The 26532-nt window shown below is 45.7% G+C and overlaps 2 long non-coding RNA genes across 8 annotated transcripts in view; one reads left to right on the top strand and one right to left on the bottom strand.

The window, feature by feature from the left end:
- Nucleotides 1-2968: 2968 nt before the first annotated feature.
- LOC121132859 lies at nucleotides 2969-7531 on the bottom strand. The gene is made up of 2 exons (XR_005869544.1): nucleotides 6254-7531; nucleotides 2969-4849 (listed from the first exon to the last, which is right to left on the bottom strand). It is a non-coding gene; the product is annotated as an uncharacterized LOC121132859 (long non-coding RNA).
- Nucleotides 7532-7675: 144 nt separating this feature from the next.
- The window catches only part of LOC110340103, a 127891-nt gene continuing 109034 nt past the window's right edge, over nucleotides 7676-26532 (top strand). For 6 of the 7 annotated variants that reach the window (XR_005869498.1, XR_005869496.1, XR_005869495.1 and 3 more), the window contains exons 1-3: nucleotides 7676-7844; nucleotides 10034-10111; nucleotides 16465-16629. This is a non-coding gene — a long non-coding RNA (uncharacterized LOC110340103). Of the gene's footprint in view, nucleotides 7845-10033; nucleotides 10112-16464; nucleotides 16630-22424; nucleotides 22863-26532 lie in introns of those variants that run through there. The other variant, XR_005869499.1, reaches the window with a different exon arrangement.

Genomic DNA, 26532 nt, shown 5'->3' with positions numbered 1-26532 from the left:
GGCATCTTCACAATGAGTAGTAGCACGTGACTGACCAGAGAAGCCTAGGTGCGTGGAGAATCTTGAGGAATGCTGGCAAGAAGGGAGAGCGCTATTGGAAGTTTGCACTTTTTCTTGAATAAGAGGGATGACACTGTACTTTACTCACATGCTACATGGTTGTGGATAAATATTACTTACCGCCAGATTGCTATGATCACAAAGTAGGCAGCATCAGTTCTAATTTTATTTTATTACTTTTTTTTAGAGTTGAGAAACCCTTGTGCTTCTATAGGAGGAGATGGAATGTGGAGAGTGTTATTCAGAAAGCATCCTTTGATTTTTTTCAACTCGTTCTAAATTATTTACCCCACATTATATGCTAAAGATCAGGCATATAATGGTGACATTGGACCCTCTTTTAGTCTTGTTGAAATTAAATCATTGGGAAGCACCTGTATCAGTTGCATTGCTGGGACAGTGCAACTTGAGGCTCACAGTTCCAAGGTATAGTCCCTCTGGAGAGGAAGTCTGGGCAGCAGTAGCCAGAGGCAGTGGGTCACACAGCTCTATGGACAGGAGGCAGAGAAGATCCAGGCCGGAGCCTGGCTTGATTCCTCTCTTTTATTTGGTCCAACAGTTAGGTGGGCCTTTCTACCCCAGCTAAACTAATCTAAAAAGTCCCTGGCAGACATGCCCAGAGACCTGCTGAGTCACCATCAATACAAACTGTTACACCTGATTTGCAAAAGGCTTCCGAACCCAATCCATTCACATATTGACCTCTGCACCCCCAGCCCCTCAGAATGTGACTGTATTGGAAACAGGATCTTTGTAGATTTAATTAGCTAAGGTGAGGTAATAGTGTGGCCCTTAAGAGAAAGCCAGGCAGCTTTAGACATAGAGGGAAGATGGTATAAAGTGACACAAGGCACAGGCCATCTACAAGCCAAGGAGAGATGTCTGGAACATTCTCTCTCATAGCTTTCAGAAGAATTAGCCAGGATAATACTTCAGATTTGGACCTGCAGTCCTAAGCGTTGGGAGAGAGACAGCAAGTTTCTATTGCTACCCCCACCCCAGTCTATGATAATCCGTCTCACCAACCCTTTGTCAATTATCACAAAGACCTTGGAGTCATCCCCTCCCTGCCATGAACACATGTTTTCCATTATTTGGTGTCTAGATGAGTTATTTTATTATGTGAATTTTTGGTACAACGTCTCACTCTAGCCTGGGCTGGCTTAGAACTTACTGTGAAGTCCAGGCTAACCTTGAATGCAAGGAAGTCTGTATGCCTTAGCCTCTGAGCTCTGGAAGTAGAAATCGCCATGCCCAGCTCAGATGGAATTTTTAAAACCTGAGAGAGAATCATGGTGACACTGAGCATGCATGAGACTAAAAGCCATTTTAGGAAGAGCTCTTGTGACAGTAAAGCAGGCACAGAAATAGAAGATCTTGGCCTTACTTTCCTTCGGAATGCCTTTGTCCGTGGGCCACTTTGCAAAGTTTTGACCCCTGAGGGATTAGTGAAGCTGGCTTGGAGAGGGCTGTGTGAACTGTAGAGCGCCTGCTGTAATCCAGGGATGTCTTCACGAAGGACAGGCTCACAGTCTATATGTGGATTTAAATTTGTTTAATTTTATGAGACAGGACGTCACATGGCAGCCTAGTCTGGCCTTGGCCTCCCTACGTAGCTTGGGCTGGCCTACTGCTTGCAGCAATCTTCCTGCCTCAGCCTCTTGAGTGCTGGGTTTCCAGGCATGGGCCGCCGCTTCTGGTTATGTGTAAAGCACCGTCATTGATGCCAAGGAGAAGGAAGAGGGGTGCAGCCAGGGAGGAAGCAGTCTGGGAATGGATCCTGCCTTAATTAGGAGCAGTCAGGGCACAACAGCCATGTCACGCCTGTCCTTAGAGGGCTGTGTTTACAGATTCTCTCTCTCTCTCTCTCTCTCTCTCTCTCTCTCTCTCTCTCTCTCTCTCTCTCTCTCTCTCTCTCTCTCTCTCTCACACACACACACACACACACGCACGTGCATACACACAACACTCTCACACACACGTTCTCTCTCACACACACACACACTCACACGTTTTCTCTCTCTCTCTCTCTCTCTCTCTCTCTCTCTCTCTCTCTCTCTCTCTGAGAAAGCGATATGATGGAATCGGTGCTTAGGAAAAGGATGGGCATCAGGAGCAGAGAGGAAGCAGGTCATTAATGCCTGTCCAGTGACGCTGGTCGGGAGGGGGAGGGGCCGCTGTCTGCCGGTTGTGGGGAATGGAAGGGCTGTGAGACAGGTGGATATGAGCCCCCTGCTTACTGACCCTCACTTCACAGGCACTGCCAGGCTCAGCACCCACCCACACACACCCCAGTCTTCCTCTGTGTTACTGCTGCCTCAGTCCTGAAGCCTAGGGAGGACCAGCAATGGAGCGTTAATGTTGTTGACAGTCCATCCGCTGGACAGAGAAGCTGTGTGGAGACCCTCACTGATGTGAAAACACACATCTGTCAGTCCCTGCACTATCGTGTGACTCTCCCTTGGGTGGGGTGAAGATGGCTTTCTCTGAGACTGGTGTTCATCATCAGTCTTGAGGAAATCCACGCAACAAGGTGTCTTTGGTACTGCCCGGGAATCTACTGTCCTTCCTGTCCATTTCCAGATTGGGAAGGTGCTACAGATACCTCCTGCTGAGCCAGGAAAGAGAGCCACTCCACACTCCGACTCTCAGAGGTGTTTGCTTGGTGTCCAAGCTCCCTCAGCAGACTGCTGGTTTTCTGTCTGAACCGTGAGCCACCCTGCAGGAACACAAGCAAATTTTTCCCGGGCCGGGCAGCCATGTGATCCTTCTAAGCAGGGAGGCAGAGAAAGCACTGGGGTGACCTAGCCCCACAAGCTACTTTCTCCCCGGGAGAGACCCCTTCTAAGACCTAGTGGGTGAGAACACTGGTTCTATTATAGTGATTCTTCATTGAAAAAAAAGTTCCTTTAACATTTGCTTATTTATTTACAGATATGATTTAACTATGTAGCCAAGGCCAGCTTCAAACTTGAGAGCCTCTTGTCTCTGCCTCTTGAGTGCAGGCACTACAATTGTAGTTCCCACAGAAGTCTGGTTTTGCATGAGAAGAAACTGGTGGTTATTATCCTGCGGTAGTCTCCTTTGGGCACAGTCACGGTCTGTGGTCCTGGGTCCTTTGGGTGTTCCTAGTTCCTCAGAGGTCTCTCTCTCGGCCATGGTGACAGAGACAGACTCTGCTGCCAAGTGGACTTGAACATGTGGCACTTTTGCCAAGGGTAGAGGAGATCGTCACTGTGTGCAGGGGCGCTCTTACCCATAGCGACCTCTGCCAAGAATGCAGATCAGCACCGTGTGTGGGAGTCTTACCTCTTACCCACAGAGACTCTCCTGTCTCTTGTTTGTGTAAATCTCCAGTCCTGTGACTGCAGTGGAAGCAAATGCAATGGCTGAGACACAAAGGCTGGGCCGGGGAGATGGCTCAGGGCTCAAGTGCTCGCCTTGCAAACGTGAGAACCTGAGTCTGATTTTCAGAACTTGGGTGGGGGACAAACAACAAACCAACCAACTGACCAGTGAGGCATGGTAGCCTGTCATCTCAGCACTGGCCAGCCAGCTTACATCAGCTTGCTGAGTTCTAGGCCAGCCAGAGGCTCTGTCCCAACAGAAAAGATGGTGAATAGTACCCGAGGATTGTTCATGAAGTTGTTCCTCTGGCCTACACACACACACACACACACACACACACACACACACACACACACACACACACACACACACACACACACCCACACACGCACACACACACACACGTGCAGAAACACAAAGACAAGGGCCTGGCAGCAGCAGACACCGTGAGCACTGACAGCTGGTCTCATTCAGCTGGTGGGGAGAGAGGCTGCTACTGTGAGGTGACAACTGACCTTGTCACTTTGTGTGTCCCTACCAGTTACCAGGCACAACGCGAAACACTGCGAACATGCAAACATTTTTTCCTCCAAACCTGGGACCGAGCATATTGCACCCACATTTTGTAGGGGAAGGGACGGCTGCCCGAGAGGAGTAAAACCTTTCTCAAGGTTTCAATACCGGGAAGTGGCCCCTTCTCCTCCCAGGACTAGTTAAACAAGGCTTCTGAACCAAAGAGCCCCCAAGTTTCCCTGTGGCCTGAAATCCAAATTTGTTCTCCCCTTGTGCTACACCTCTCTCAAGGGTTACTGCAGGCTCTGCACCCTCTCCCCTATCAGACTCCGGGAGACGTGATCTGAGCACTGTGGTTGTAGTAGCGAATGGAAAAATAGAACCTAGCCAAAAGCTCGACAGTCACACATAACTGTTGTCTACACCGGTGACCGAGGTTTACTACATGGCCACCCATGACTCCAGAGAGTGAAAAAGTACATTTTTACTGTCTGAGAGGAGAGAGGGACGTTTGTGGGTACAAGGACTGCCGCCACGACAGAGGAAGAAACTGCTAAGAACAAGTGTTTTCCTCTGCCCTTAGCTTCCCATGGAAGCTTCCCTCTCCCAGCCTGAGACCTCACAGGCCAGCAGGCACTGAGGGTTTCACAGACATTGTTTCTGATCCTCACAAGGCCCTGGTCGGCAGATACTGTTATTCCCTCCATTTCACAGATGAAGTTATTTGAGCCCAGAAAGGTCTTGTAGTTGCTGGAGCCAAATGGCACAGGGAATGAAGAATGACGCCTGTGCAGCCCTCAGGTCAGCTTGACTCTGGAGACTGTGTTCTTTGGTTTTCCGTAGGAGGCTGTCCAATGTGACCGGCAGCACACGTGTTGCAACGGTAGGACCCTGGGCTTCAAAATATGGAGGCTCGATGCAGCCAGTTCTACAGGGATGAAAGGGAAAGGGAATGCCTCCATTCAGAGAGCACCTCATATTTTAGGTATGTCTTTACAAATTTGTCGAACCTGTTATACACTCCCCCACCCCCTGCTCCTTCAAGTAACGATGTATCATGTATACTTTCCCAATAAAGAACTGTGGTTTTAATGTACCTGCTCATGTGGGCGCTGATGCTGGGTGCCTGCAGGTATATATGCAAATGCCTATGTATGGAGGCTGGAGGTCAACCTTGCATGTTGATGTCCTGAGTGAATGGCATTGTGGTCCATGTCAAGGACCACAATGCCTTACGTTAGTGGATCTCAACCTCCCTAATATTGTCACGTGTTGTGGTGACCCCTGACCATAAAATTATTTTGTTGCTACTTTGTGACTGTAATTTTGCTACTGTCATGAATTGTAAATATCTGATAGGTGACTCCCAAAGGGATCAAGACCCACAGGTTGAGAACCAATGCCTCAGACCCAGGGGAATTGTAAGAACTTTCCCTGGTCTAAATAAAGATGTTGACAACACTTGCACGAAGAGTGGAGCAGTTTTCTCCTCTAAGATGAGTGCAGCCTGAGATTGCTGCCCTTCAGACTCTCAGCTGATATGACCTGGCACCCAGGGGGGTGTCGGCCACAGCTTACCACCTCCCCGTCCCTGCTTTCCTGCATAGGTGTGTGTGTTTCTTCTTTCCCCTTCAGCCCAGTAAGGTTAAGTCCAAAGCCGATCAGGCCCTGGCAGGCCTTATTGCTCAGGGGCCATCCACTTTGGTTTTTGAGACAAGGCTTCTCATTCTCTTGGAGCTTGCCAAGTAGGCTAGGTTAGCCGGCCAGGGAGCCCCAGGGATCGACCTGTCTCCATCTCCTCAGTGCTGGAATTAGAAATGCATACTACCACACCAAATAGTTTTATGTGGGCTCTGCAAATTGGGCTCAGTTGCCCATATTTGCAGCGTAAGAATTTCACTATCAGCCATCTGCCTCCAGCTCTGCGCTGTATTTTAAGATGATTTACCGCTTTATATCTCATGTCTGAGTTTTTGCCCCCATGCATGTATATGTGCCTGGTGCAGAGGCCAAAAGAAAGGGCTTGGTTCCCTGAAGCGGGAATTACTAACAATTGTGAGATGCCACACAGGTGCTGGGAACCTGAGTCCTCTGCAAAAGCCCTGAACCATACTTTTAATGACTTGACTACATATTCTCTTGCTCTCCATTTTTCGACCCTGCCACTACTCATTTAAAATTCCTGAGGGCAGACAATTGTCTTGTCTCCAGTCTCATGTCTTTGCAGAGATAACTAAAACCTGCTTCTGTCTCTAAATCAACTCATGTCTTCACCAACGTGGGAGATCCTAATGGCCAAGGTAGTTAATGAAAACACCCACTCCATTCTTACCTTTCTCCCCCCTTTTCAGGGAGAGCCTCCATAGTGCTATGCAGTGTCTCCCCACTTCCCAAGTCGGGGGTTTTCCTTGTCATTTTTCATGCCATGGTATTTCCCTGAAATTCCCATCAACTGCCTACTGCCCTCTCTGCTGTCTCTTTCTCTTGGTTTCCATGCGTCCATATTCTTTATTGTATTACACGTTTCCATCACTATGTTTCCATCACACATTCATTCCTTTGCTCTTGTCATCTCAGCATGGAATGGCCTCTCTTGGCATCCGTGGCTGGTCTCCAAGGTGCTGCTCAACTGCCCAGCAGGTCATGAAGCCCTGCCTATCCTTAGTTAAAGTTAGCAGATCTTTCCTCTAAGCTCCTCAGGACTTCTTTCTTGCTTACAAACACTCATTCAGGAAAACAAAACAGAACAAAAAAGCCTTTACTCAGTGCTTATGGTGAGCACTGAAGAGCCTCTGGCAGATACCAACTAATAAACCTTGAAACTCATACCGTGGGACTCCTCCCCAGTCACCGGGGACGGTTAGAAACACACATACTTCATTGACTCCAGGGCAATGGTTGGGGATGGAGTTCAGTTGGCAGAGAGCTTTCATAGCAGGCAGGAGGCTTGGGGTTCGATTCCCTCCACTTTAAGGAAAAGCTAGTGGTACACGCAAGGATCCAGGTGAAAAACGGAAGTATTATTTCACGCGTCTTTTCACTTTGAGAAGTCGAGGCCCTTACATTAAAGTGAGTGGGGTCCGCTCCGCTTCTGGGGTGAACCCCAGACCTCTACACCGAGCCACGCCCCCGCCCTAAGCTAACGAAGACAGCCGGGTCTGCGGGGTCAAGAAGGGGACTGAGTGGACCTCGGGTGCGGTGCAACCTCACTGCCCACGTTTCCCGGAGTCCGGTCTGGTTTTCACACCTTCCTCTCTCCCTGAAATAGACGCACAGCCGCCTCCTGATTTAGAATAGGAGCGGCGACTCCTTCACGAAACCTGGAAAATGTGACTTTTCCAGAAACGGCTCATGCATCCTCGGGTCCCGGCAACCGCAGAGGTGGCTGTGCCCTTTTGCCCATCTTTTCCCTCCCCGGGGCCCGACTGGGAGCCTGCAGCTTCCCCAGCCGGGTGGAGGACGCCGGAGCGGGGCCTCTGCATGTGTGCGTGCGGCCTGCAGACCGGCCACGCCGCCACGTCGTACGATCCGCAACCCCATCCGGCCCGGGTTTTGCCGCCCGCCGCGCTCCCGGAGCGGAGACTGGCGCCGCCGAGGCCTCCGCGGCCCGGGCCGGGAAGGGGCGGGGGATAGGGCGGGGGATGGGGCGAGAGGGCCGCACTGCGCACGCGCGCCGGAGGGGTCGCGGGCTCCCCGCTCCCCGGGCTCCGTCAGGCCGGAACCCTCGCGCCGGCGCCCCGCCCGGAGCCGCCCGGAGCCGCCCGCGCCCGGACCCGCGGCGTCCGGGCGGGGCCTCTTTCCTCGGGCTCGCGGCCGGGAAGGAACATTCCAGGCTCTCCCCGCCCGGCTGCGCCCGTTCCCGCTCCTCCCCCGCCGCGTGTTTTCCGCCCCAGTAAAGATCGTGCCACACAAATAAGCCTCGGGTGGGTGCCCTTTGCCGAGCGGGCCATTTTCAGGGCGCGTCTCCGGAGCCGCTCAAAGTCTGGTTTTCTCCCCAAAGTGGAAGGTGTGGGGGGCGGGGGCGGGGGCGGCCGGGGCCGCTTCCAACTGCTCCGCACGCTCGAATAGTTGTCAGTGAAATCGAACTGACGTCAGCCCGGGGGGGAGAGATAGGTCTCTTTTGTTCTCATGTTCTCCCCCTCCCCTCCCTTGCGATCAAAGGCAAAAAAAAAAAAAAACCATCCCCCCCCCCCATTTGGAGGGTGGAGGAAAGACAAAAAAAAAAAAAAAAAAAAGGGGGGGTAAGAAATTGCCGTGCAAAGAGATAGCTTCCATTAGAGCTTCTGCCCGGGCGAGGGGAATGTTTAATGAATGCATCACGTCTTTTGATCACCCTCGCTCGGCTGGGTTCAGTAGTGCCGGAAGGTTAGTTGCATATCCTGTGGCTGATCTGAAATTCGATCAGCAGAGGGGGTCAAAGAAAAGAAAAGCATTTTAATGGGAATCAATAGAGGAGCATAGGTCTTGGAAGGAAATACGTGTTGATTAAAAATGCCACAAGAGTACAGAAAAATATCCACGACTGGCTTAAAGAAAACGAGAAAAAGAAAAAGAAACGAGGGAGAGAGAGAGGGAAGAGAGGAGAGGGGGAGGAGGAGGGGAAAAAAAAAACCCTTAGCAATCTATTTTCTGTGTGTGCTGCTGCCAGAGACGCAGTCAGCAGCCCAGCAGTTTGTGTAATGCTTCAAGCTACAGCGGGCAAATTTAAAGCTGTATGCTCAGAACAACATAATAAATACTTATTGAAAATGCATTTCTATTTCTAAGCGGGGCTCACTCATGCATTATACAAAACACCTAGGGCTCCAGTAGGAGACACAAGGGGACAAATAAGGTATACTGTGACTCGAGTCCTTAAACTAAACTATGGGGCTTTTTACAGTGGAGAGCAGAAATAAACAAACAATTCCCCTTAAGCCGAAAACTAACAGCTTTGAAGGAAACCAAAGGCTTAAAATGGAAACTTTAAAGAAGTTGTAATTTTAAAAATATCTTAAAACTGTAGGGGAAGGGGAAGGGACTAGAGGGGAGTCAACGGTGGCAGATAGCATATTGATTGCCTTACAGAGTGGAAAATTATTGCCCGGTAGGTAGGGAAAGTGATCAACAGTGTGATAAAACAGTTGAAGGTTTTTATGGCCCTCTACCTACTATAGAGGAAAAGGAAAAGCATTCTAAAGCCAATCTCACACCCACTCACACCCACCCACACACTCTCACTCCTGTCTGCCTGGTCTATTAGAAGAGAATCAATAGTATTTAAATTTTTACGTGTTCAACAAAGACAATCCCTTCCCCTCAGAGGACAGAAACATCTTGGGAACAATGTGGGGGAGCTTCTCCCTCAGGAGGGTTTCTGCAGCTCCTTCCTGGCCTCTTGGATGGTAGTCCTCACTCTTCACTCTCCTCCCTCGTTCTTACTCTTAATATTCCTTTTCTAGCTCTAAAGGACATACACACAGATCAAGAAGCAATTCCAATGTGATTCCCCTCGGCTCTTCCCAACAAAGTTGCCTGTCGGTTCAGCACCTCCCCAGACCAAACTCCCTTTATGTTTCAGTCTCTTATGCAATGTGGTATATATTTTCATATCATCCAAGAATATTACTCTGTATTTTTCAGGTCCATCTAATTGGTGGCCCATGGATAAATGTGTCCTGTGGTATCTAAGGATGTAGCTCAACACATTTGTTGTTGACAATGCCATGACGAAATGTCAAAAGGTTGGACACCCCTGTTTTAAATCATCTCCAGTTTGTATACCTCACACATCCCAAGTGTCATGCTGTGCCGTATTGTTTAGTCTGTATAGCAGGGTGTGGCGGCACAGAGATGACGTGTAGTTAGGAAGGGGGTTGCAAATTTGAGGTCAGCCTGTGTTATATAGTAAGGTCATGTCTAAAAAGAAAGATAATAAATAAACAAATAAATACAGAGGACAGAAAGACAAAGAGAAGATTGGTTGACTCCCTGATAGAAGCTGTAGATTTAGGAGCCAGCACGCTAACTGCACTTAATTTCTATAGCTTTGGTAAAGAGGATTCATCAAAATTGGAGTTTTGTTGTTTGCCATAATTCATACCATAATTCATTGTTTTGTCTTTTTAAACAGGGTCTCATGTAGCTGAGGCTGATCCTGAACTCACTATGTAGCCAAGGTTGGATGATACCGGTGGCCTTCTTATTTCTGGTGTGTACCTCCATGGTAGAATTACATAATATGATCTGTTAAAAAAAAGGTTTCTTAGCAACTCTTTCACATTTCTTTGTGTTTATGCGTGCTTGTACTATGTGTGTGTGCAGGATGCACGTGTTTGTGTGTGATAGTATGAACATACCATGACATCAATGCAGAGGCAACTTTTTAAGGCAGGATCTCTCTTGGTCTTTGGCTCTATGCTGCCTACACCAGGCTAAATGGCCCACAAGCTTTCTGGGAGATTCTTCTGTTTCCCACCTGACCATCGGAGTACTAGGATTACAGTCTTGGGCTACAGCATCTGGCTTTTCAATTCTACGAATCGGAACTCCGTATTCCAGGGATCTGAACTGGGAACTCAGGTTGTTAGGCTAGCACAGAAAACACTTTGCCATCCTGAGATGTCTCCTGTCCCTTGACCGAATACTGAGCTTTGAAAGCAGAGGCTACATCTGCCTTTCTGAACAGAATTTTCCATGTTAGAAGTAGAGCTAGCTGATGGACAGTTTTGAGTTTATAAGCAGATGGTACCTAGACTGCATTTCAGAGAGGGAAGGGGTTGCTTGGTAATCTTAGACCACTGACTTAAGGTCTCTGAAGCTCAGGTGCCTTGTTGGTAAAATGGGAAATTATACTTACACCCAGACTCATTTATGTGATGAAATAATGTATGTAATATATAAATAATAATGTATTCTGTGCCCTATATAACATGTATGCATCTCTATCTATTTATCATCTATCCATCTCTCATCTAGCTATATCCATCTATCATCTATCTGTCTGTCTGTCTATCTATGTATCTATCTATCTATTCATCATATATTTCTTTTGTTTTTCAAAGATTTCTGCCTCCCAGGAGCCATGCCTTCCTGAATCACACTCTTTCAAAACAGAATCTGTTTACATTATTTAGATTTATTTATTATCTTATGTGCATGGGTGTTTTGTCTGCATGCATGTCTATACATATGTGTGTAGGCAGAGTTTCCCTGTGCCAGCAGCCACTCTCAACCATTCAGAGTCTGGGCCAATAGCTCAGGCTTGTTACTAGCAAACTATTACATTTACAATTTTGTCACGTGGCTTAGTGCCTTCTCTCATCTTTGCCCATCTTTCTTCCCCTTAAGTCTGCTGATAACTCCCCTGAGTCCACACTTTTTCCTCCCAGCATTCTCAGTTTGGCTTTTCTGTCTAACCTTATCCTGTCCAGCTATTGGCCAGTCAGCTTCTTTATTAAGCCAGTCACAGCCTGTATTCACACAGTTTAGACAAGGGTTATTCCCCAGGCTGATGCCCATGGTGGGGTTGTCAGATGCCCTGGGACTACAGTTCCAGACCCTTGCGAGCTTCCTTATGGGTACTGGGAATTGAACTCTGGTTCTCTGCAAGAGCAACAAGTACACTTGACCATAGGTCCATCTCTTCAGCATCCCCCTCCTTATTCATATTTTATGAAGTCTTTCTTTGAATATGGGGTGCATTTGAAGTTGTAGGCCATAAGCATCTTGCTGCCTCTCCCTGAATTTCTTGGAATGCTGGCTCTTGAGACATTTCCTCTCGGGACCTGGCTGTAATCTTCAAGTCTGAGGAATTGTGTCTCGGTGAGATCATTTGTAGGTGGGCAGGTTGATATCATGCAGATTGCTTCCAGCAGTATTCCACTAGCCAGGAGATAACATCAACCTTATCAGCCTTGAGAGATGCCCATCTGTGTTGTTCCATCCTGTTTAATTAGCTGCTGCCTGATTGCAGGCCCACGAAAGATCCCAAACCAGAGCTACCCAGTTGAGCTCACCCACGGCACTGTGAGAGGTGATAAAAAATAAATGCATAACACGGGCTGTGCATGGACCGTGCTTTCCAAATTTTGTGTGTTAGAAACTAAATAACCAAAGTCTTACGCTAATGGTCTTGAACAGTGGAACCTTGGGAGCTGACTTGTGGCTTTATGAGTTACTGAGGGTGGCTGTGCTGTGACACACACCTGCTCTTTGCTGCCATGGAACACTCTCTACCACAGTATGATCCAGCAAGAGAGCACCTACTAGAAACTGAGCAGTGTGGTTGTCTAGTTTTGGACTTCCTGCCTCCAGCACTGGTAGCTAAATAGATTTCTCTTCTTTATAAATTACTTGGTCTCAGGTGTTTAGTTATAGCAACAGAAAACGACTGAGACAACTAGCTTTTATGAGATTTTTATTTTATAGTAAGTACTAAACCCATTTGTTTAATAAATATAAGTGAAATAACCTAGCTACTTGGTAAATTTTTCTTTAGCTCATTCTTCCTGCCCCTGCTACTCTTCAACACCTACAAAAATTCTGTCAGCCTTGATTTCTGAGGCTGTTTACGCTAAATACAGGCTACACAAGGACAAACACTTGCTTGCTCTTTTCTCAGGGACGTGGAGTCTAAATGGAGAGAGAAGACTTTTTATATATATTTTCTTTTTGAAGAAAGCGAAGCCATTTTTTCTGTTGAGAAATACAAATACATCATACTTATGCACTATATTTACACCATTTCCATCTCTCCCTAGTCCCCCAATTCTTCCATGATCACTGTACTCTCTCTCAAATCCATGACCCTTCACTACTTCCTCTTAATTTCATGACCTCTTCTTTAATTATTATTGTTCCCCTCACTCTTACCTACTGTCCATTCAGGGTTGCTCATATGTGCTTGTATCTCATGAGGGCTGACCATGTGGGACTGACGGCCTATCAGGAGGTTTGTCCCTGGAGAAAAATGCTTCAACCCAACCTCTCTCAGTGGCCACTGATTGCCTGAGGCTCCTCACGTAGGGGAAAGGGCTTTGTGAAATGGCCCCTGATGACATTGGTATGTCAACTGGCGTTATTATTCAGGTCTTGTTTAGGTAACCATGTTGTTGAGATTTTGTGGGCATAGCTTCCCTGTCATGTGTAGAACACACTATCTAGCTGTAGACTTCCTGGTCCTCTGGCTCCCTACAATATTTCTTCTCCCCATCTGTGATTTCCCCTGAGCCCTAGCTGTTGGGTTCCCTAATAGATGTAACCATTGGAGTTGAACACACCCCATCATCACTGACTCCGCATTTCAACCAGTTGTGGATCTCTGTGAAATGAACCTTCTTTGACAAGGGATGAGTGCTACACTTTTTTAAAAATGAGTGTAATATTTAGAATAAAATGTTAGAAATTATATTGGCTTAGGAAAATGACAGTAGTTGGTTCTCTCCTAGGGTCTCTGATCTTTCTGACTATAGACAGTTAGCTAGGTTTAAAGTACCAGGTGTGAATTCCTTTCCACCTACTGGGTCTGCATAGGTATAACACACACAAACACACACACACTCACACACACACACACACACACACACACACACGCCCCATAGGAAAGAGAGAGGTGGTTATATACTCTCTGGAGGGCTGAAGTGTGTGTGGCTTAGTGGGTCCCAGGATAAGGCCATGCCACTTATTTAGTTAAGTTATAGATGAATGGATTCTTGGGAATATCTTCAGATGTATGTTGTGGTGTGTGTGTGTGTGTGTGTGTATGTGTATGTGTGTGCACGTGCATGTTATACTTACAGTAAAATATTTATAAAGATAAAACATTTATTTACAGAACTTGATTGATATGTTTGAGTCTTCATGCACAGAATATGCCCAGGGTAAAACATGTCTTCATGGGCAGGTGTGTCAGGTACTTTACATAGCTCATTCCAGGCCCTTCCCAGTGGGATTCTGAATATATTGTTCCAGAGTGGAAGCTGCTTTCCGGGGTTTACCAGCTAGGAAGCACACTGCCTCCCTAGGTGGACTGGCTGACATTGTTGGTCTGCCTCTTGCTGCTGGGATCGACTTGGTTTGAATTATGTCTGTGGAGACTTGTATAGGATGATTAGGTCTCCAGGTTGGTCCTTGTGGTTGATGCTGACTCTTGCAGTTGGACCCTTTCTATGAAGCCTGGTTCATCTGTTGCACAGGAGTTCCACAAGCCGTGCTATTCATCTGCTGTTGGAAACACCATGTGTATGCTCTAAGCAAGGCATGGTGGCAGCTTCCTGACAAGCTTCCTTGAACACACCCTCCAGTAATCAAATGAATGCTGGTTGGAACACTGGGGATCCATTTTGGACACTGTACGGAAGCTACCAGGGAAGGAAAAAGTGGACAGTGTTCACTAAGGGTCTGAATTGTGACCTAGAGAAAGGGCTGAGACTTAGACAGGGAGGCATCAGAATCAGTGATGGCAAGGGAGTGTGGGATTGCGAGGGGTAGAAATGTTGCCCTGGTTCCAGGAAGACTCCACGGGGTGCTTAAGCTAGTCTTGACCTTTTAAGTTACTTGAGTGGAAAAGCTTAGTCCCTTTAAGTGATGGGCTACTTTGCAGACTAACCGTGGCCCCCTTAGGCCTGTGTCACTCAGCAGTGGCCCCGAGTCTCACAGGCCGTCTTGGAGTTTCACCTGTATCATTGCTGGTCGGTTTGGGGAAAGTGATTTTTTATGCTAATATTTTATGGTTGTTATATTCTGCCATATCTGCTGCTTTCCCTTGTGCTTGCTGACATTCTGAGATGTTTGTATTTGTTTTGTAGTTGGACTGTTTTAATTACAGATATTATTTTTTGCTGGGGCACAATGCACAGAACCTAGTTTACCATTTTGCTCATGTCTAAGGGTATAGTTGAGGGCTGGTGAGATGGCTCTGCACAAGCCTGGCAGCCTAGGTTTGTTCCCCTGAACCCGAATAAAGTGCACACACACTAATATGAACTGAATCAACGCAAGAGCACAGTTTAGTGCATTAAGTACATTTATCGTTGTGCAGTCAACATCAACCGTTCATTTCCAATAACCCCTCCTCTTCTTCCCCTCCATTCTTGGAAATTACTATTCTCCTTTCCTCCTCTGAATATGATTATCACAGTCCTCTCATGTAGTAATTTTACATTAACTTTTAAAATTTTTTTGTGAGTGTGTGTACATGCATGCGTGTTCATGCGTGCACCTGTGTGTATTGTATGTATACCAGCCCTTGTGGAAGTCAGAGGACAACTTGAAGGAGTCAGTTCTGTGTTACCATGTGGGTCCTGGGGATTAAATTCAGGTTATTGGGCTTTCGGTGGCATTATCCCTTGCTCTGTAGAGCCATCTTGCTAGTCCTTAATTTTATGTTTTGACAGAATGGCTATCAGACTTGAAATGGCTTTGGAGAAAGATTTTACAGTATGAATTACTGAAAAATTTCATGCCTTCAAGTGGTTTACAGATTTAAAGTTTTTCCCTGAATATGTGATTTATCGTAAAGACGGTTATCTCAATTTATCCTCAATAAGGGTCAGAGTTTTAGGTTGAATGATGACTGTTAAACAAATAACATGTAGTTAAATCATGATACTCTCTCTGATTTGCTTGAGTCTTTCTTTGTGTATAAAATGAAGCACTCTCCAGCTGAGGTGATCTTACTCAGTATCACTCGACACAACTTTATTAGTAGCCCCTTAAAATATGAATGAAGATGGTAAAGATTGTGGTGTATTCTTACAATAATTAATTTTATACATATTTGGAAATGGTAAAAATAACATTTTGTTTTTGTCACGGGCATCTGAAAAACACTTTATCCCAGTGTATAAACATTTCTCAGTTTAAACAGTAAAAGTGACTCTGAGAAGTAAAGACAACTATATTTTGTTTTGAGTCTTTGCAAAAAAAAATACCCTGTAGTAAGATAATAGACCAAGATTATAAATAACTATTGCCAAGTTATCCATGTGAAAATGTAATTAATATAAATTATATAGTCTGATAAAAATGATGTCTGTAATGAAGAAATGTAGGCTTTTACAGCCTGCTGCTTTCAATATGATGTCATCTTTGCCTTTGCTCCTAGAGTCAATTTCTTGAGAGGAATGCCAGTCCTCTGATTGAAGAAAAGACAGTGGAACCGCATTACGTCTCACATTGTTAATCCGCAAACCCTGTCATTTTCACACACACAAAATTCCTCAGCAATGTCATTTTACTTCACAGGGAACATTTTATAGCTGCGAGCTCTAGGCAAATCTCAAATCACTAAGAATTCATTACTTTTGCCAAATATACTAGAGACCATTCACTAGCTGGCGATCATAAAGCATTATGACTCAACTACATTTATCTAAATAAACTAGTAATACAAATCTCATGATTCTAAATTCAGGTAGAAGAAAGGTTACACTGTGCGCATATTCACATATTTCCATACATATAAAAATATTACATAAAATGTGGGTAGATTGTTAGAATAGCAGCCTTAATGAATCAGACCTGTCTGCATTCATGCCCCTCTTACATCCTTTCAACCAATAGATGTTTGACTATGGGCTGGTCTTGTGACTTGACCTGTTGAATATGAACCAAGTGACATCGGGCCCTGTTTGAGGCTGGACTTACACAGGCTGTGGAGTCATTTCTTGTTACTCTTGACATGAAGAATGCTACACAGGATGGATTCTTTCTGGAGAGAAATGCCAGGTAGGTCCAAATGCCAATCTGCCACCCAGTGGTACGTGTATCAGAGTTCTCTCAAGGAAGAGAACCAATAGAATGGGCATACATGGGATTTATTAGATTGGCTTACACGATACAGTCCAGGTAGTCCAATGGCTGTCTCATACCGGAGTGGTTGAGAATCTGTTCATGAGGCTAGATGTATTTCAGAAGCTCAAACCTGGCCTTGAAGGCTGGAGGGTTCCTGGAGAGTCACTGGTCTTCAGTTCATGTTGGAATCTTGAAGACACTGGTTCTAATATCATTGAAGGCAAGTGATGGATGAACTTGCCAGCAATAATAAGGATAAAAAGGCATAAAGTACAACTTTCCTTTTCCCCTTTCCCATGCCCTTTCATCTGGGCTGCCACCAGAAGGTGCCACCATGTTTATGGGGGTGGGGTGGGGGGGTTCTTCCTGCTTCACATAATCTGATCATGAAGTCCCTCCTGGGAGTGCCTTAGCTGCTTGTGTTTTAGTTGATTCCAGATCCAGTCAAGATTAGCTATCACAGAATCCAAGTAAAATCTTCCAGTTAATTCCTGAGCAACCGGCAGCATCCTGACCGGGGAAAGGGGGGGTGGAGGTGGGGGGCGTGGGGGGGTTGGGGGTGACACGGACCGACACAGACGACCAGCGATTCACCAACTTTTAGGGTGTCCATTTGCATGGTGATAAGTAACTGGTACAGAAATTGGTGTCTGGCAGGGGTGTGAGGAACAAATTCCTAATGTGTGTGATGTTGGCTTGGGGACAGGATAACAAGGACAGCAGGTAGATTGCATGGCAGTAAGGATTCTGCTAGCAGAGGCTGTGAGAACAGAGAGGAAGTTCTGTAGGAAGGGGCTGCTGATGTTGTGTTAGGAGTCAAACTCACCACTGTGGTAACTTGGAAGAGTGACCTTGGGTACTTGGCAAGGAGGATTTCAGCCACAGAGCCTATTGGCCTGCAGAGAAATGATCCAAAGAGCGAAACAGTTTTTGAAAATTAGACTTTCCATGGACTATAGGAGAGACAAGACATTGAGTGAGAAAATAAGACTGTTTAAAAATGCTAGTCTCTCCAGTCAGCTGAAGATTGTCAAAATAAGAAGTGGCCTCAAGGTAAACATTGAGTCTGGACTGTGACCATTAAGACTTCAGAGGAATTTAAGGAGGGGCCTCATAGTCCCCATCAGGCAGACAAAACGTCTCTGAGAATCTTAAGGGTATTGTTTCATAGTAACTCGCCATGTCCACAGCACAGCTATGTGATGGGAAGAATTATGGATGTGCTTTTTGGGGCATGGAGAAAGACTATAAAATGCATTGGAAGCCCTTGAAGGTTTTTGAAATCATTGTATTTATGAGGTTACTGAAAGAGAGAGAGAGAGAGAGAGAGAGAGAGAGAGAGAGCGAAGCGGCCTGGGCACTCAGAAAGACAACTATCTCCTGTTTTCCTGTACTTGTGTATTCTAGATTGTATTTGGAGACCTAAAGTGGATGGGGACTGAGGGGAGGAAGGAGACTAGAGGTGGGGGAGGGGGACGAGGAGGGGGAGGAAGGAGAGAGCTTGGGAGTGGTGAATAGTGTTTAAAAGGTACAGTTGAATATATGACAATAAGACAATAAAATAAAATAAGAAATAAAATAGGCCTTTGCACTCTCAACCTTCTATGGGAAGTCTCTAGAGACCAAGAAGACAATGCAGATGTAAACATTTCTCGTCAATGAAAGGTGCTTCAGAAAGTCAATCCACAAGTATGAACCAGAGCCAAGAGTTGAAAGATAAGCAAGGGAACCAATTAAGGGAACAGGATAGGTACCCTGATAGAGGTGTCTGTGTCTAGAGGAGCAGGTCTGAGCACATTCAGGTGGACTTTAGGATGGACCTCTTTCCTTTTCTCTTCCCTTTTCTGTAGCCAAGGCTAGCCTTTAACTTTTGATTTTTAAAATTTATTTTTTTTAGTGTGTAATATGTGTTTGCCTACATGTATAGATGTGCACCAATGTGTGCAGTGCCTGAAGAGGCCAGAAGAGGACATCAGATCCCTGGAACTGATGTTAAAGACCATTACAAACTGCCATATGGGTCCTGGAAACCAAACCTGGGTCCTTTGGAAGAGCAGAAACCACTGAGTTATCTCTCCTGCCTCTAGCCTTCCACTTGTAATCCTCCTGCCTCAACTTCTCAAGTGATGGCATTACAAGTATGCACCACTGTTCCTGGCTATTTCCCCTGATTTTAAATGGAATATCTATTTCAGGCATCTTACCTGCATATTCTCATTGGATACCAGATGTCTTGGGACAGATATATGGCTTCTTAGGTCATACATTTTTACAGTTTCTGCAGGGAAGAGCTGTAAGTCTCCTCTTCTGGAGCTGACCTGTGTGAGATCATGTTCTTTTGAGCCTGATGATGAGCTTGGGAGAGGCTTTCAAACTTTACATATGAATGACCTGTGAATCGTGGCTGGGGGGGGGAATGCATACAGTAGCATGTACAATAATGATCCCGACGAGTCATACCATTTTGTCCTCACCTTTTTGGTAGTGTGGTTTTGCTATTCTTCCCGAGAGGTGCAGTCTAGTTCCTTCTTGGATTTTCTCTGACTGCTGGGATGTAGCAGAAGCAGCAACGTGCAGGTTCTGAGGCAGGGAGTCAGGGCTCAGAGTCTGTGCTTTTGTGTCTTAAACATCACACACTGTGTTGTGGAAAAGCATCACGTGGCTGAACACAACCTCAGGGGTTTCACCTTTTAAATATGCCCCGTGAGTTGTCACCACCAGTGACAACAGCAGTGAGGCTACCAGCTCACAGAAGCAGGAGGAATATTGCTGTAGTTGCTAAACCACTGGGTAATACTGGGACAGATAACGAGGTGGAGTTCAGAAGTGGTTGCTGGGGTAGAGGATTTCCTTAGTGAGTTTTCCTTCTTGTGGTAAGAGTTATTGAGGTATAAGGCTCGGCTGTCATTATGATCCCTGGTTGAAGAAATATGCATTACGAGGTCCAGTCGGATTGTTTAAGACTCGCTTTTTTGTTCTCATGGGCCTGTTGGTGTTTCCAAATTAAGGCAAAACTTTTGAGTTGAAACTACAAGCGTATTAATCGTGGTTCCCTGAAAGAACAGAACCGATAGAATGAAAAAGAAAATGTGTATGTTGCGTACACACACACGCACGCACACACACATGCACGCACACACACACGCACACACGCACACGCACGCGTGCACACGCACACACACGCGCACACACGCACGCACACACACATATACACACGCACACACACGCACGCACACACACACGCACACACACGCACGCACGCACACACACGCACACACACACGCACACACGCACGCACGCACACACACGCGCACACACACACGACTTGCCAGGGAGAATGAGAGCAAACACGCAACAGTATTTCCTTCTCTTATGTCCTTTTATCTGGGCTGCCACCACACCAGAAGGCACTGCCCAGATTTAGGGTGGATCTTCCTTTTTCAAATCATCTGACCAAGAAAATCTCTCACCAGCGTGCCCAGCAGCTTGTGTTTTAGTTAATTCCACATCCAGTCACATTGACAACCATGATTAGCCTTCACAACCTGTCATCAAATCCCAGCTCTGATGCTTAAACAAATGAACAACATGAATTTTATTTGTTGTTCTTATTCTTCCACACTAAGTTGGCTCTTGTGGACCCTGTGCTCCTTTGTACAGATTCTAGAGCTATTCGTTGACCTCTACAAGATAACATGCAGGGATTTTGATTGGGGATGGGATAACTAAAGATCAAGCTGGGGAGAGTCGACATCCTAGCAGCATTAAGTCCTGTTATGAACATAGGATTTCTCTCTACTTTTCTGGTTCTCTGATTTCTTTGCTCAGAGCTTGGCATTGTCTTTATGTAGATTTTACACCTACTTCGTTAGATTTAAACCTAGGTCATTTCACTGGGCATGTGTGTGTGTGTGTGTGTGTGTGTGTGTGCGTGTGTGTAGTAATTTAAATGACAATGCACAGTTTTGATTTGTTTTTGTTTTTGAGACAGAGTTTCTCTGTATAGCCCTGGCTATCCTGGGACTCTCTATAAACCAGGCTGGCCTCAAACTCAGAGATCTGCCTCCCTCTGCCTCCAGAGTTCTGGGATTAAATTGCGAGCCATGTTCGGTTGACAATGCACTTTTAATGCCAAGTTCATTGTTGGGATATGAGAAGATGATTAATTTTTGATATTGATCCTATATCCTGTAACCTTGTTACAGAGTTTTTTTTTTTAATGGTTTTGGATTTTCTACACAGATGATCATGCTCTCACCTCCTATTTTTTTGATTTAAAGGGGGTTTGCTTTCTTTTGCTTATTTACATATTTATTTATTGTATATGGCTGTTTTGTCTGCATGTATGTCTATGCACCACATGCATGCCTGGTGCCCTTGGAAGCCAGAAGAGGGTGTCAGATCTCCTGGAACTGGATCCTCTGGAAGAGAAGAGCAGCCAGTGCCCTTAACTGCTGAGCCATTTTTCCGGCCCTGGTCCTTACAGATTTTACATGCATTGAATGCATGGATCTATGTAATAGGACTTTCATCCACTTCTCCTTGAACTGTGAGGGGTTTGTTTTGTGTATTTTCGTGTTCGGTTTGCTATAAGGAGCATATACGATACAGTCGGTTAGGACTTCATGGAGTTTTTTTTTTTTTTTTGATTTTTACGAGACAGGGTTTCTCTGTATTGTTTTGGAGGCTTATCGGTCCAGCCTGGCCTCGAACTCACAGAGATCCGCCTGCCTCTGCCTCCCGAATGCTGGGATTAAAGGCGTGCGCCACCAACGCCCGGCCTAGGACTTCATGGAGTTTTGACCACAGTGTCGTTTTATAATGTTCCTCTTGACCTCAGGCAACTGTTCTTGCTTTGACGTCATCTCTGTGAAATCAGCGTAGGTCTTCTCACTTTATTTTGATAGGCATGGCATTTCTTCTCCATCCCTTTACTTGTAATGTTTGCCCCTAGATCTAAAGTGAGGTTCTTATAGACACTATAAAGCACTTTTTATCTATTCTGATGGCTGTTGTCCGCAATTGATGAATTTAGGTGGCTGTCTTTTACTATTTTCTATTTGTTGCTGGTGTTTCTTCTATGCTTTGTCTTTCGTATTTTCCCCACTATTTGCAGGTTTAGTTGGGCAGTTTACGTGATTCCACTCTTTCTTTGTGTGCCGCTTATACTTTTCATGGGGTTGTTGTGAAGCTCTCTGCTTTCAGATAATCTAATGTTGCTTGTTCTGCGTGCTTTCGCTAGCCCTCCTTCCTGCCGCTGCCGCCATTGTTGCCATCTGCGTCACTTACGTGTAACCACACAGAGGCACATGAAATATGTATACACATAGAGGAATAAGTTAAAGATATGTGTGTGGAAATGTAATCAGGCACACATTTGTTTTCTAAGTAAATTGTTTCTAGATCAACTTGAAAGTGAGGAAGCCAGTTTTCATTTCATCTTCACCTGTTCTTTCTCCAAGTCTCCCTTTCATGATGCAGATGTACCTTTCTTACCCTATAGTGTTTCTTCTGCTTAGAGAAGTTCCTTTAAACTTTCCTGAAACACGTGTACTGACAAAAACTTCCCCCAGTCTTTCTTTGTGAGAAAACTTGTTTGTTCATTATCTTTGGAGGATTACTCACTGCACATAGAACTCTAGATTTGCATCCCCCCACCTCAACCATTTAAATTCTGTTTTTCTTTTCATCGCATCATGTGTCAGTCAAACTTTTCATTGCCTTGACAGAATGCCTGACAAAGAACCACAAGGGACGAATGGTCTATTTCCGCTCATGGTTTCGCTCCAGAGCTTTGGGCCTGAGGTGAGGTGGATTGGGACATTATGGTGGTAGGAGTGTAGCGAGAGAGGAAGTGACCCAGGACCAGATATAATCTTCGGCGTCATACCCCAACAACCTCCTTGAAGGGACTCTGGCCTGCTTGAGTGTGAAAGTATGGCAGGCATGGCATGGCAGGCCTTGCCTATTCCCTCGGCCATGCTAAAACCATTAGACTACATCCCGAAAGGTGCCACCAAGGTCCAGCAATCAAGATGGAAGTCCAGCAATTAAAAGCTCCCTTGGCTCACCTAACTAACATGCCTAATTAAAATTAAATCCCCCATCCTAACACGGGGTTTCCCATTTTACACCCCCCCAAGTACCCCTGCCCCCCCCAAATACCCCTGCCCCTCTTCCTCGCCCCCTTCCTCCCCTCTCCTTTGCTCCCTCCCCTTCTCCCTTGTCTTCTCTCTCCTGTCCTTATGCCTTATCACTGTCCTCTGTCCCTCTGGGGCGAATAAATCTCCTTTTTCCTGAGAGCTTGGTCTTGGTTGCAAGTTGACACTGAGATTCCATAGCTATACCACTTCTGTCAGCTGTGTCCCTGACGTTTAGCTTCTTACTGTCTCCCCAAATAGCACTGTCTGGTGGGGACCATGGTTTAACACATGAGCTCGTTGGGCACATCTCATAACTAAGCCATTATTTATGTTTTCTGAGGAGAAGGCAAATGAAACTTAGCCTTTGTTCCTCAGATGGTGAGGTGTCTTTTCCCTCCCTGTCCTGCCTTTCTGGCTTCTTCAATTTTGTGCAGTTTGAACATGAAATTCTAAAAAGTGAACGTTTTCCTCCTCCACCCTCTCATCTCCTCCCTTCTCCCCCTCCTCTTACTCCTTATCCTTCTTGCTGTCTTCTGAGCTTTCTTGATTTGTGATTTAGTGTTGCCATTAATTTTGGGTAAATGCGCCACGATTGCCTTGCATGCCACTTCTAGTACTTTCTGTCTCTTTTCTTCCTCTGGGGCTCCCATGGTGCTCATGGTGAGCATTTTGTACTTGTCCCCTAGCGCTTGAATATTTTTTCAGTTTTAGTCTTTTTCTCTTTATGTTTGAGGGTGTCTGTCACCATGTCCTTCAGCTCGGATAGAGGCTTTCACAGCCGTGGCCAGTGCATTCATGTGTCCAGCCAAGATAGTCATCATCTTTTTCTTTTTCTAGTGGTTTTGACCTTTAGTGTTTTGTTTTGATTAGTCTGTTGTATTTCTTTTTCTAATTACATTATCCATCTGCTCTTACACATTGTCTCTCTTTCCACTAATGTTCTTATTATATTTACCACAGTTTTTACAGATCTCTACTTTTGTAACCCAGCATTGTCACCGTATCTGACCCTGCTCCTGGTGCTAGCCCAGTCTCTGCAGCTTGCCTTGTGGCATGCCTTGACGTCTTTTTTATTAAAACATGGGCTAGGTCAAAGGAACTGGCCTTAGTTTTTTATTTTTAAAAATCAGTGTATTATAATGAACTCACAAATAAAGACAACACACAGCTAGATTAAGGTAGCCACTCAAACAAATATTTGCCCAGTGTCAAACTCTATGCATCTCAGAGAGCTTCTACATGGTTAGACTGTCCATTCCAAAGCCATGGGACTTCACTTGGGATTTTCATTGTCAATTACATTTTTATGGACTCCCCCACCACGGAAAGAAAAAGAAAAAACAATGACAGAGTTGAAACTGGGAAACCAATTAGCTTTATATTTTCTTTTATGTGGTGGTTAGCCGACATTCCATCTTAGTAGAGAGTAAACATTTAATAACGTGGTCAGGTGTGCAGGGAGGGCGCATTCTATATGTCCACAGTTAAGCCCCACCTCTGTTTCCAAGCTTGCCCTGGTCTATGGACTCCGCCCACTTCTTCGGTTTGCTTGTTTTATTCCTGCCATTCCTTCCGTGGAAAAGGATGGCAAGGGGCAGCAGGATTAAGATTTCGACCCTGCCCTTCAGGTCTGTGATGTTCCGGAAAATACTTAGGTTAGATTTTTGTAAAATGTTTTCTACTAAGGGCAGTTCACTGTTTTTTTTTCTACCTGAAGCCCAAAGGGATTTTCCTTTGACAGTCACTGAGTGGACCTGGCAGAACTCCTGGAGGTAAAACCCAGCAGCGTGAGCAGTGCTCATGTGGCCGGCTCACACTGGAATTTTTGGTTCTCAGATGTGAGCCTACAAAACCCCTAGGCTCTCAGTTACAACACAGGCTGTTTTTTGTTTTTGTGTTTGAGGGGGTGCTTTCCACCAGGGTTTCTGTTCTGGGATGTTCCGATTCTGAGAGGCAGCAGTTTTGCCTGAGAACTAACCCCTCAGGGATCGGAGAAAAGCTTTAGTTGTTAGGATAGGATAATGTCCTTCAGCCTTTTTACCTGCTGGATCAGAGACCTAAAGTCCTCATTCACCTTTTGATCTTTAAAAAAATAAGCAATTAACTTCATTGTTTATTTTTAAAAAAATGATTAAAATTTTAAAGTATTTTAAAATTTATTATTAATTTATTTTCCAATCACAGTTCCCCTTCTCTCTTCCCACTCCCCTCACTGCCCCCTCCTCCCATCTGCTCCACAGAGAGGGTGAGGCCTCCCCTAGGAAGTCCACTAATTCTGTCCCATCATCTCGTTGAGGCAGGACCGAGGCACCTCTCCACCCCCACACCCCTGTGTCTAGGCTGGGCATGGTATCTCTCCATATAAAATGGGCTCCGCTAAGTCAGTTTGTGCATTAGCGTTAGATCTTGGACCCACTGTCGGTGGCTTCATATATTGTCCCAGCTGCAGCATTGTCACCTATATTAAGGGAGTCTAGTTTGGTCTTATGCAGGTTCCCCATTTGTCAGACCACAATCAGTGATCTCTCATTGGCTTGGTCAGCTGATTCTGTGGGTTTCCCCATCATGGTCTTGAATCCTTTGTTCATATTATTGCTCCTCCTGTATTAAAAAATTTATTGTATCTATCTGTCATCTATCTGCCAGTCATCTCTCTATTCATCTAATCTATCATCTATTTGTGTGTGTGTGTGTGTGTGTGTGTGTGTGTGTGTGTGTGTGTGTATAAGGAAGCATGCGCCCTTGTGCCACAATGCTTGTGCAGAGGTCACAACCCTGTTTGAGACACGGTTGCTGCTGCCACTATATAATCCCATCTAGCTGGCGCATGAGCTCCCAAAGTCTCTGGGGTCTCAGCCTCCTGTCTCCCTGTAGGAGTGCTGGGATAGCAGACCTGTGCTATGCCCAGCTTTGAGTATGCTCTGGGGCTCTGAACTCGGGTCCTCCCACTCTACCTCACTGAACCATCTCCTCAGCCCAGTTAACTTAATTCTTCCATGCTTCGTTTCCTCATGTGTACATGGAGATTCTAGTTCCTATGAGGCTTCATGGTTGTAAAGATTGAATCCACAACACATTTATGGCTCTGACATAGGCCCTGGCTACATGGAAGCTGTGGCAGGGACCTTTCTCTCACATGGGCAATGCTGTAGGGCTGGGGGTTTGCCTGTGTGTTCTACTCAATGCCCAGATCACTCTACAGTTCACCTGGGGTCTGGTACATTGGTTTGCCCTGGATTATTGGTATTATGTGAAGCTTGAACATCCTATGACAGGAATGGTTCCCTGTGCTACTCTTTGTGGCATCCACTTGTCCCACCGGTCCCATGGTGGGCAGGAAAGCATGATGTACCAACCCTTAGGCCAAAGGCATCAAGTTAACAATGGTCCTGAGAAGCAGTGTGATACACCCAGTGACAGCAAAACCCGGAACCATGTATGGATTGTGGAGAAGACCTGAGCTTTCCCTCCTTGTGTGTTTAACCCACAGTTGGAAGCTCAGGAAACAGCTACCATAAGGCACGTTACCTTTGACTACAAGGACAGCGAAGAGTAATATGGCCTGTGTTTGCTGCAACATTCTCCAGTAGCATTTTCAATTCTTTATTTTTCTCACTGCTTGACAATATTCCGACCTCTTCCTATGGAGGAAGGAGCTGCAGGCTCCTGCCTACTTCCCTGTCTGGCTATTATT

Source organism: Mesocricetus auratus, unplaced genomic scaffold (assembly GCF_017639785.1).
Source record: "Mesocricetus auratus isolate SY011 unplaced genomic scaffold, BCM_Maur_2.0 Super-Scaffold_100018, whole genome shotgun sequence".
Taxonomy (NCBI): domain Eukaryota; kingdom Metazoa; phylum Chordata; class Mammalia; order Rodentia; family Cricetidae; genus Mesocricetus; species Mesocricetus auratus.
Note: the sequence above shows the minus strand (reverse complement) of the source record. Positions and strands in the feature narration are given on the sequence as shown.